The sequence below is a fragment of the Lactuca saligna genome, chromosome 9, assembly GCF_052625555.1.
Source record: "Lactuca saligna cultivar CGN05327 chromosome 9, ASM5262555v1, whole genome shotgun sequence".
In the NCBI taxonomy this organism is placed as follows: Eukaryota; Viridiplantae; Streptophyta; class Magnoliopsida; order Asterales; family Asteraceae; genus Lactuca; species Lactuca saligna.
The window spans coordinates 131,475,536-131,487,823 of record NC_136425.1 but is presented as its reverse complement, the minus strand read 5'-3'; positions in this window follow the sequence as shown (position 1 = coordinate 131,487,823).

Sequence of the window (12,288 nt, the reverse complement as noted above, 5' to 3'; positions counted from 1 at the left end):
GGTTCATGATTTGCAATTTTCATGATCAAATTCATTCCGTCTTGTGGTAATATACTCATTCCAAGCGAATCTTCCGCCATTGCCCTTGAAAACACATCATATAAAAGAACTTGTTATTTCGAGTTATTCAAATTCAATCTAAAAAGAGTTAGTACTTTAACAAATCTAAGTTCTTCACAATATCTCATAAAATTCACAAGCACATCAGTCAATCATAGAAACTAATTGAATAGATCATACTAAATGGAATGGATAGAGAGCATAACCATAGCCACTTAAAATTGACATATTACATACCACAACACAGTCAAGTCAAGCTCCTCCATCTGTCAATAAAGCCAATGAAGAAACAATAAGATGTTGTTTTTTTTACTAAATATAAATCTCAATGGAAAACAAAAAGAGATGCATACCCTGAAGACTCATAAAATACATAATCATTTTTTGTAGATCCAATGCCTGCAAGTGAAAATAGAATTGATGGGAAATATTGTAACAAACAATCTGAATGAAAAAAATGAAAAAACTACATGTCTGCTTACCAGTCGATCGATCAACATTAGATTTGTTATCATCTTCAGCAAACATGTCAAAAGAATCATCCTCATTGTTTGTAGTATTATCTGCATAAGGTATTCCATTGAGACCGGAATCACTCATTCCAAAGGAATTAGGTTGCTGAACTAGAAGAGGTGCCTTCCCATCTAGCATGTGCTTTCGTTCATACATCAAGTAATTTAATAACAAATGACTGCAATGAATCAATCAAACGATTTGAATACTTCTTTTAGTAAATATAATTTCAACCAAGGAAATCGTATACTGGACTAGCAATTGGACTGATAATTAATCAAATGAAAGTAAAAAAGGAAATATCACCTTGATTACTATATCCCTGCCTTGAACAACTGAGGGAGGACGAGGAGACCAGGTATGCCTATGGCTTCGGAATCATCATGGAGGAGGAACAGATTACGGTAGGTGAGATCGGCAGGTGAGGATTCGAAGGAGGAAGAATTAACGTGGAGGAGGCATATATCGACAAAGGAACTGTCAAAGAGATCCACAATTACTATATATGTGATGCCTCTTTTTTTCCGATTTGGAACTAAACACCATTAATCGTCGATTCTGCTTAAGCATATCTTTTATCGCCGACCAATCACCATCGATTTTAGGCATCCGACTTGTAACGACCCAATTTTCACGACTAAAATTTTCTTTTAAAACATCACTAAAACCACATTTATAAAAACCGTATCGTAAGTCATAACATAATTTCATAGTACTGATTTCAAACATAACTTATTATCAGAGTAAAACATCCCAGGCTAACTGACTATGGTGTGTGCACTGCAACCTCTCTGAGCTCCTCTTTTAAAAACTGAGCACCTGAAACCAAAAATTGAAACCATAAGCACGAAGCTTAGTGAGCTCCCCCAAACTACCACATACCATATAAACACATAAGCACGTACTGGGCCTTGCCCACTACATCGGATCGAGGTCCGGACTAACTGGGGCCTTGCCCCCTACATCGGACCGAAGTCCGGAAACTGACTGGGACTTTGTCCCCTGCATCGGACCGAAGTCCGAACTATCTGGGGCCTTGCCCCTGCATCGGACCGAAGTCCGGAAACTGTCTGGGACCTTGTCCCCTGCATCGAACCGAAGTCCGGACAAACTGGGGCCTTGCCCCCTACATCGGACTGAAGTCCGGAAACTGACTGAACAAAGCATAACATAAACATATCAACTAGCATGAACACACATATACTGAATACTGCATCGGGCCGTAGCCCGGAACACATAACACATGAATCCTGTCTGAGCCACGAAGGCATCAAACATACTAACTACTGCATCAGACCGAAGTCCGGAAACTACTACTAGCAAAACGAGCCGGCATTGTGGCCTTAGACCCGTTCCTACTGGAAGGAAACTCACCTGCACTGCTGGAGTTCTTGCTGATACCATGCTGACTGCTATCTGACAACTCGCGCACTGCTACTCCAATAACGCCCCAATCTACAAATACCAAATATAACACTTAGTCCCAAACTGCCCTTCAACGGACAAACTAAGTCAACTCTGGTCAAGGTCAAAATCCTGGTCGAGGTCAACCTTCCAGGTTGACCCTACTCGCCGAGTCAGCCTACTGGCTCGCCGAGTTCATAAGCTCAGAAACCCCTTTCAATCACGACTCGACTCACCGAGTCAGACCATGACTCGCCGAGTCTACTGATTTCCGAGTTCTATCCTGCTCCACTCACTGAGTCACATCCTGACTCACTGATTTGAGGCTTAACCAGAAAAGGTTTGTGGTTCTGCGACCAGACTCACCGAGTCCAAGAACATACTCGCCGAGTCCAAGGCAATCTTCAACAGACTCGTCGAGTTGATGCTCATGATCATACTGTTGGATTAATGTCTAAGTCAGTAACCATATTTGGTATATACTTGACCCGAGTGTGCATGGTCCTTTTGGGTTGCCTTCACCAAAGCAACTTGACAAGGTAATTTGATATGAGAGAGGAGATATTATGATTTATTAATATATTATAAGAATAATATATTAAAGGAGAAATCATATTTATTTGATTAGTATTAGTCATAAATTAATTAGGAATTAATTTGGTGACTAAAAGAGACAAATTAAATAAAGGGGTATAAACTGTCAATTGTGTGATAGTTGAGTTTTGGGCTAGGAAACCTAATGGACTAAGGGGGAACGAAATTATGATGAAGGATCATCATATTTTCGTCCAAGGCCTCATTCCATAAGGTTTCTTGGGCTGCTTGGTGGCTAAGCTGTCCATTAGGGTTTTGACTGAAACCTTAGCACCCTATAGTATAAATACATACCCTATGCTTCAATTTAAGGCCACTTGATTCCAAGGGAACCCTAGGGCCGAAATTAGCATCATTCCCTTCTCTCTCTTAGTTGCCTTCTTGCTTCAAGGTGTTTGTGAGCCATTAGAGGCACTACAATTGTGGTGCTTGCTTTCAAGAGTTGTAGAGAGTTCAAGAGATCAAGGAAACTAGTTGTTATTGCTATATAACAACAAAGGTATGTGTTCTACACTTCTATGTAAATTTCGAAAATTATAGAAGCATGCTAGGGTTTATTTTGTGTTCATAAAGTTGTATGTCTTATAGTGAAAACATAGATCCAAACTAGGGTTGCATGCACACATAGGATTGTTTGTATAAAACCTAACAGTGGTATCAGAGCCATTGGTTTTTTGTTTTCAATTGGATTTGATGCATATTATGAACTTGACAAATTAGGGTTTATGGCAAGTAAACCCTAAGGCTTGGTGATTTTCGCAAATTAGGGTTGCCAAACCCTAGTTGGCGAATTTTGATAGGGTTCTTGAAACCTTTTTGCCTAGCCTCCAAATTTCGAAATTAGGGTTATGAAACCCTAGGGATTTCGAAAATCCCTTGTCCCCAAGATAAGATCCCAAGATTTTAGGGATATGGATAATACTATCTTTGTGATTATCAATTTAATTGTTTAAACTAGATAATTGAAGATCTTGTATTATCCTTTCCATATATTTAAAAATAAAAGGATTAAATAAATTAATAATTTAATTTTATGATAATCCCTAAAGATTTAATATTTCAAATTAATTGTTTGATTTTGATAATTATTAAATCAAAGATTTTTTGGTGTTTAAAATTTTAAATTAAATAGCCTTAATTCCGAAAATTTTAAATACACATTAAGATACTAGTATTTTTGAAATGTTTTAAAATACACCCTTATACAATTATGATATTATAAGATTAATTATTATATATGTATAAAAATAAGCTAGTCTTATCGCTAGTAGGCCTCATTCACGAAGCCAGTCTATAAGGTGGGTATAAGGTTGCTGCCTATAAAATGGCGCTTAATGGATGTACACTCACATCTACCGCTTGCTTGACTGGTGGAGGGTCGTTAGCCGAACGGATAGGATAGGGCACTTAATTCCTCATTAAAAGTATAATGGAAATATTAAAGTAACTACATTGTTTTACAAATTCCCACTCTTAGTTACTTTAGGGTAAAATGTGAAAATGATGCTAATCCGTGGAATTACACTTCGTACCCTTGTCAAACGTTGATGGAGCGCGTGTGGTTAACCGGCACATCAATTTGGGGATGACATTGGTAGCGAAGGGTGACTCGATGTTTGTCATAGATCAATGGAGCGTGTGTGGTTCACCGGCACATTGATTAGGTGATAAAGACATTGAGTGCACCGCGTTGATTCGCATGGTTATTCACAAATTTGTTTGCGATCCTCGGCATCCCAGTCGCAAATTTGAAATGCATATCGAGATTTAAACATGCCATTGAAAAGTTCAATGAATCTCAAAGATCTAGGAGTTTTCAATACATTTAAAACCTAAATTGCTTTTTCGTTTTTCATGGTGAGAATTAGTGAATCGTCATTCACTTACCTTCAAATTATTTACTTTTAGAGTACGGCATCCCTTTCTAAGTTGTAAATAATGTTGTTGGATCCTAGCCCTAATTACTCATTTGGGTGTTTAATTAGGGATTCATTTCTAATCAAACTTTGTTCCTTTTCAGATGTCAACAAACAACAACAACAACGCTTCTGGGTCATTCTCGTTGATGAACTTGTGTCAGAAAGTGACATTTGATGGTTCAAACTTCACCGAGTGGATGAGGTATATCCGCATGATCACACGCTACGAGGACAAAGAATATGTCCTCGATGAAAAGCTTGAGAAGATCATCCCAGATGTTGCTACTCCTGAGGAATTGGCCGCCTTTGAGGCCCACGAGCGTGATGCCACGAAAGTTCACTGCATCATGCTGGCCACCATGAACCCCGAACTCCAAAAGTCCTATGAGGACATGTATCCATATGAAATGCATCAGGATTTGCTGGAAAGGTATCACCAGAGCGCGAGGCAAGAGCGCTATGAGATCATTACTAACATGATCACCGCTAAGATGGGGAGTGGAGAATCCCTAACCTCTCATTTGCAGAAAATGCAGAGATATGTTGATCGTCTTCTCAAACTTAATGTTAAGTTTGATGAGGATTTGGCTATCGACATAATCCTCCACTCCTTGCCCTCCTGCTACAATCAGTTTAGGATGACCTACCATATGAATAAAGAGGAGGTCTCCTTGAGCAAGCTCCAAGGACTCTTGAGGACTGCTGAGAGCAACCTCAAAGACAAATCCGTTGCACCGTCCCCTGCTGTGGCCGCTCCTGTGATGGCGATAGGTCAAGGAAAGGGTAAAAAGAGGAAGGCTCCATGTAAGAGCCACCATAAGGGGAAACCCCGTGATGGTTCGTCCTCAAGTGGAACCAAAGTAGGCCCCGCTAGACCCTCTTCCGATCCTAAAGAAGCAGAGTGCTTCTATTGCCACCAAAAGGGCCACTGGAAGCGAAGCTGCCCACAATATCTGCAGGACATAAAAGATGGGAAGATCAAGCCCACATTTGCAGGTATGTATTCTATTAAATCTAATAACTCATCATTTGCTACTTCATGGGTTCTTGATACAGGATGTGGTTACCACATTTGTTCTGATTTGCAGGGCCTAAAAAGAAGTAGGGAAATGGAGCATGGGAAGATGAACCTGATTATGGGAAACAGAAGATCATCGCCTGTGACCAAAGTCGGTGTTTATTCTTTAGTGTTGAGAAATGGGTTAGGAATAGATTTAGAGAATTACTGTTATTCGCCAGATATGGCAAGAAACATGATTTCTTTTCACGGGTTGTTTAGACAAGGTTTCAGATATTCTTTTGATAATAGTAATGGTTCTATTAATGTTTATTTGAATGGTGTCTTTTATTTCAATGCATTACCTTGTAATGGGATTTATGAATCTGTGATGATTGTTGATAATTTCGGAAATAATGTTTTGAATATTGATTCGTCTACTAGTCTAGACAAAGCATGCTTGTGGCACTGTCGCCTTGGCCATGTCAACAAGAAACGCATAGCCCAACTCCAAAAGGATGGAGTGTTGGAGTCATTCGACCTTAGGGACGATGATACGTGTGAATCTTGTTTACTTGGGAAGATGACCAAGTCACCCTTTACTGGCACTTGTGAAAGGGGTGAGGGTTTATTGGATCTCATACACACTGATGTGTGTGGGCCCTTTAGATCCACCACAAGGGATGCTTGCCGCTTCTACGTGACTTTTACAGATGATTATAGCAGATATGGATATATCTACTTGATCAAGCAAAAGTCGGAAACCTTTGAAAAGTTCAAAGAGTTTAAGAGTGAAGTGGAGAATCAGCTGGGCAGGAAAATCAAGATGCTTCGGTCAGACCGAGGAGGAGAGTACCTAAGTCTTGAGTTTCACGACTATCTAAAAGAATGTGGAATCGTTTCGCAATTGACGCCTCCAAGAACGCCACAATTGAACGGTGTGGCTGAGAGACGTAATCGGACCTTGTTGGACATGGTTCGTTCTATGATGAGTCGGACTTCGTTACCAATAGCTTTCTGGGGGTATGCCTTAGAGACTGCCGCCCGTATACTTAACTTAGTTCCCACTAAGAAGGTTTCCAAGACTCCTCACGAGATGTGGACAGGGAAGGCTCCCTCGTTGGCACATATTAAGGTTTGGGGTTGTGAGGCTTTCGTAAGACGAGAGACTCACGACAAACTTGAACCTCGTAGTGAGAAGTGTTATTTCATCGGCTATCCACAGAAGTCTTTTGGCTACCTTTTCTATAGACCGAGTGACAATGTTGTCTTCGTTGCTAGAAGAGGAGTTTTCCGAGAAAAGGAATTGATAGGCCAAGAAGACAGTGGGAGGCAAATTGAACTTGAAGAAATTCAAGATCAAAGCGATGAAGGAACCTCTGACACTGGCATTCAACTTGAGGAGGAAACTCCTGTTGAACCTGTTGACGTGTCCTTACCTCTTCGACGTTCCTCTAGGGCTAGTGTTCCACCCCAGTTTTATGGTTTTCATATTACTACTGAAGGGGATACGTTTATTAGTGATAGTACACTAGTAAATTTGGATGAACCTAGCAACTATAAGGAAGCCATGGCAGGCCCAGAGTCTGCAAAATGGAAAGAGGCTATGGACAGTGAGATTCAGTCCATGTACGACAACCAAGTTTGGAATTTGGTTGATAATGTACCAGGTCGTAAGACAGTCGGGTGCAAGTGGATCTTCAAGAAGAAGACGGACATGGATGGGAAAGTGCATACTTATAAAGCGCGATTGGTTGCGAAGGGCTTTACTCAAACTCCCGGAGTTGACTATGATGAGACCTTCTCACCAGTTGCGAAGATAAAGTCTATTAGGGTGATGCTTGCCATAGCTGCGTTTCATGATTATGAAATATGGCAGATGGACGTAAAGACCGCTTTCCTTAACGGAAAGTTGGCTGAGGATGTCTACATGAATCAGCCAGAGGGTTTTGTCGATGTGAAGCATCCGAATAGAGTATGCAAGCTTGAGATATCTATTTATGGATTGAAACAAGCATCTCGCAGATGGAATCTTTGTTTTGATGAGAAGGTTAAAGAGTTTGGCTTTCTGCGAAGCGAAGATGAATCTTGTGTGTATGTCAAAGCCAGTGGGAGTATAATAAGCTTTCTCGTATTGTATGTCGACGACATACTACTCATAGGAAACGATGTCCCAACCTTGCAGGAGGTCAAGTCCTGGCTTGGGAAATGCTTCGCTATGAAGGACCTCGGAGAAGCTGCTTATATTCTGGGAATAAGAATAGTAAGAAACAGGGAAAAGAGACTGATAGGACTCAGTCAGGATACATACTTGGAAAAGGTGCTAAAGCGTTTTAGTATGGAAAATTCCAAGAAAGGGGAGTTGCCAATCCAAAGCAATACCAAGCTGAGTAAGACTCAGAGCCCGAGTACAGAGACAGAGATAGCTGATATGAGCCGAGTACCTTACGCTTCCGCAGTAGGCTCTATCATGTACGCTATGACTTGTACTCGCCCTGATGTGGCTTTCGCTTTAAGCATGGTCAGCAGATATCAGGGGAATCCTGGTAGAGCACATTGGATTGCAGTTAAGAATATTCTTAAGTACCTTCGGAGGACCAAGGAATGGTTTCTAGTCCTCGGTGGGAGTGATGACTTAAGGGTACGAGGGTACAGTGATGCTAGTTTTCAGACGGATCGGGATAACTTCCGATCGCAGTCGGGCTGGGTCTTTACCCTAAATGGAGGAGCAGTGACTTGGAAAAGTTCCAAACAAGAGACCGTAGCTGATTCAACGTGCGAATCAGAGTATATTGCGGCGAGCGAAGCGTCAAAGGAGGCTATATGGTTGAAAAACTTCATTGGAGACCTTGGAGTTGTGCCATCCATAAAGGAGCCCATGGAAATTTTCTGTGATAATGAAGGAGCGGTTGCCTTAACCAAGGAACCAAGGGATCATGGCAGATCTCGACATATCGACAGGAAATACCATTTTATTAGACATCGGGTAGAAGAGGGACTCCTCGTTGTGAAGAGGGTATCGTCAGAAGATAACCCAGCAGATCCCCTTACGAAGGGACTGAGTAGGGTCAAGCATTTTCAGCACGCTAGAAGCGTAGGGCTGAAGGACGATATTAGTTCAGATTAGATAAGTAGGAAACTTGTAATAGATAATGTCATACTCAACAATTGATGATTAAATAAAAGTGTGTTATTTATAAGAAAGTTTCTATCATGTGTTGATTATTTATCTATTTTTCCGATTTTTGCATGTTTTGACTTCCTGAATAATGAGATTATTCGAACAGTCCACAATCGCTCATATGTTGGAAGTAGATATGAAGAAAGATTGTCATAAATTTGTTTGTAGATTGTCTGAAAAGTTTTAGACATAGCAAAGGTTTGCTGCAAAGTTTATGAGTGCTTATGAAATTAGTATTGAGCATTGGAACAGACCCACACTTGCTGGTATTACTTCATGAATGTCATCACAAGTGATCGCAAGATGATAATATCATATAATCTTTAAACCTAGAGATATGGTTATTGTTTGCTAGTTGATTATACATTGATAATGCGAAAACGCATCAGTAACTTGATGTCATAAAACGCATTATTGTGTATGGTTTAACTGGTAAATGATAAAGGCATATTAGTCGACGTTTTTCTGTTCCTTTTATTCTATGAGGATAAAAGCGATATCTCGGCCACTTGATGATTTGGTTTGACTTATGTGCCGGGCCCGGTCAAGATGAAGTTGATGTGTTCAACTGAGTTCTATGTCGAACGAATCAGAGATCAAGAAATAAAATGCTAGACAATAATTATTGTTAGCATGATATCTAGAACAGAGGATTATACGATCCCTTATCTAAAGGACAAGTTATTGGTCAGAGTTGACAGCGGCTATTGAAAGCTACGATTGCTATCGGGTTCGGAAGTAATACGTGAGATATAGTTACTAGACTTATCCAAGTGGGAGACTGTTGGATTAATGTCTAAGTCAGTAACCATATTTGGTATATACTTGACCCGAGTGTGCATGGTCCTTTTGGGTTGCCTTCACCAAAGCAACTTGACAAGGTAATTTGATATGAGAGAGGAGATATTATGATTTATTAATATATTATAAGAATAATATATTAAAGGAGAAATCATATTTATTTGATTAGTATTAGTCATAAATTAATTAGGAATTAATTTGGTGACTAAAAGAGACATTGAGTTTTGGGCTAGGAAACCTAATGGACTAAGGGGGAACGAAATTATGATGAAGGATCATCATATTTTCGTCCAAGGCCTCATTCCATAAGGTTTCTTGGGTTGCTTGGTGGCTAAGCTGTCCATTAGGGTTTTGACTGAAACCCTAGCACCCTATAGTATAAATACATACCCTATGCTTCAATTTAAGGCCACTTGATTCCAAGGGAACCCTAGGGCCGAAATTAGCATCATTCCCTTCTCTCTCTTAGTTGCCTTCTTGCTTCAAGGTGTTTGTGAGCCATTAGAGGCACTACAATTGTGGTGCTTGCTTTCAAGAGTTCTAGAGAGTTCAAGAGATCAAGGAAACTAGTTGTTATTGCTATATAACAACAAAGGTATGTGTTCTACACTTCTATGTAAATTTCGAAAATTATAGAAGCATGCTAGGGTTTATTTTGTGTTCATAAAGTTGTATGTCTTATAGTGAAAACATAGATCCAAACTAGGGTTGCATGCACACATAGGATTGTTTGTATAAAACCTAACACATACAACTCGCTGAGTACACCCATGTGACTTGTCGAGTCTCTTCAGTTCTTAATCCATACAGTGGCTTTTCGAGCCATGCAGGGGCTCCAATCCATAGATCCATTCCTCTAGATCCTAACCCCCACGTAAAGTGGCAAACTTTACGTGTAACCAAGAAGTTATAAGCTTAGAACACTCTAGGGCTAGGGTTTGTAACAAAGGGGCTTCACCAACAACTTATTGGCCTAAAATTTATGACTTTCTGGGTTATTACCAACCTAGATCTGAGGTAGCAACCTCAGATCTACTCCAAACTCGAAATATATCTCATCCATACTTAAAATGCCCAAACTCAAACATAAGATAGATCTAGATGCATATAAGCCCAAACAATAGACTATTACCTCAAATGAAAGCTCCAACTGAAGTAAATCCTAGATCTACACCACTCCTTTGTAGCAAAGCCCTTGATCTTCAAGCCACTCTCCAAGATTCTCTCCTCCAAGGCTCTATTCTCTCAAATAATGAAGGCTCAATCAATTCTAGGGTTTATGGAACTCAAAAAGGGAGCAAAGAGGCTGCGGGTGGGTTATATTGTGCTTTATATTGGGCACAACCTCTAGGATTAGGGTTTTTCTCACCCAGACCAGACTTGCCGAGTCCACTCGCTGACTCGCCGAGTCGGTCACTTACTCAATGACCCGGATCCCGCTCCAACTCGTCGAGTTCCTCCCTGGACTCGACGAGTTGACTCTTGATTTAGAGATTAACCTTTCTTTTCTTGGTCTTCCTGATTCTGGGTGTTACAACTCTCCCCCACTTAAACTAGACTTCGTCCTCGAAGTTCACCACGGCCAACTATTTCACAACTCACTTACTGCTTACCACTAGCTATGCACTGGACACTTTTCGCTACTATAACTTAGTATTGAGTACCCATCAATCAACTAGTCGAATTCTACCATAGTCTGCTTTCCATACTGCCACTGACTAAAAATTTCTGTTGTCCCTTATCCGCCTTCCGGATGAACCGAGACCACCCTGGTCCCTAATGATGTCTCCATATCTGGGTTACCGAACTCTTACCGGTTACTACACCCCATCGCAATCTCTTAGTCGCTTTCAACGACTTCTAAAGATACCTCGACTATCTATAACTGTTCTACCCACTTCTGCCACTCATACTAAATCAATGCTGCTGGAACCAACTTGCTTATCTCTCATCTGACTACTCAACTTCCAATAACTCGAGCCTTCCATCCAGAAAGAAAGGCTACCTGCCTAATTATCCTTGCAGATCACTTATACTTGGTAGAAGACTCAACTGATCCTGCTGAGAGGGACTTGCCATTTCAAATCAACCAACTATACCGTCAACACTTACATTCCAACACAAATACTAATACTGGTCATCACACTGAAACTATCTGAAACACTGAACTGACTTAAAAACTGAACTGGCAGAAACACTGAACTGGCTATATGGTTGCTTCCCACAACATCTCAAGACCTTCCTGGTCTCCAATCATTCATCGGTTATCTGCAACACTGAGTTCCAACTCAACTGTAGAGCCCAAGGACTCCTTAGTTAGTCACTCCCACAACTTCTGAACGAAATCTTTCTCTGGAACTAGTTTCCACTAGTCATCCTGACACAGTGACTCTAACAACCTCCCCATCCAACCGACCGAGTCCATACATCGAATCCTGATATCATCAAATCCAAGACTAAAAATAGTGGCTCCCAGACTAACGGTAGCCCTTAACATACACGAACCCAAGCGGTCCACTGCTTCCCTGATCTCATAACTGTGGTGACGATCCACTGACAAATCGCCGACTTAACCAGAACTGAATCATTTGGGAAATCCGAAATCTAACCCGTGGATTCCCATATTCTCACTGCTGCACCCGAACTGGTGGGTATTATTGCTTTCCCCGCATCCAAACAACGCACTCATGCTGCCTACCAACCTGGTAAATGTTACAGTTACACCCGCAGACGTACAACTCTCTAATACTATCTTGCTGCTAGTGAATGCTACGGCTACCCCCACAGACTTACAACACTCTACTACTATTTGATTGCTA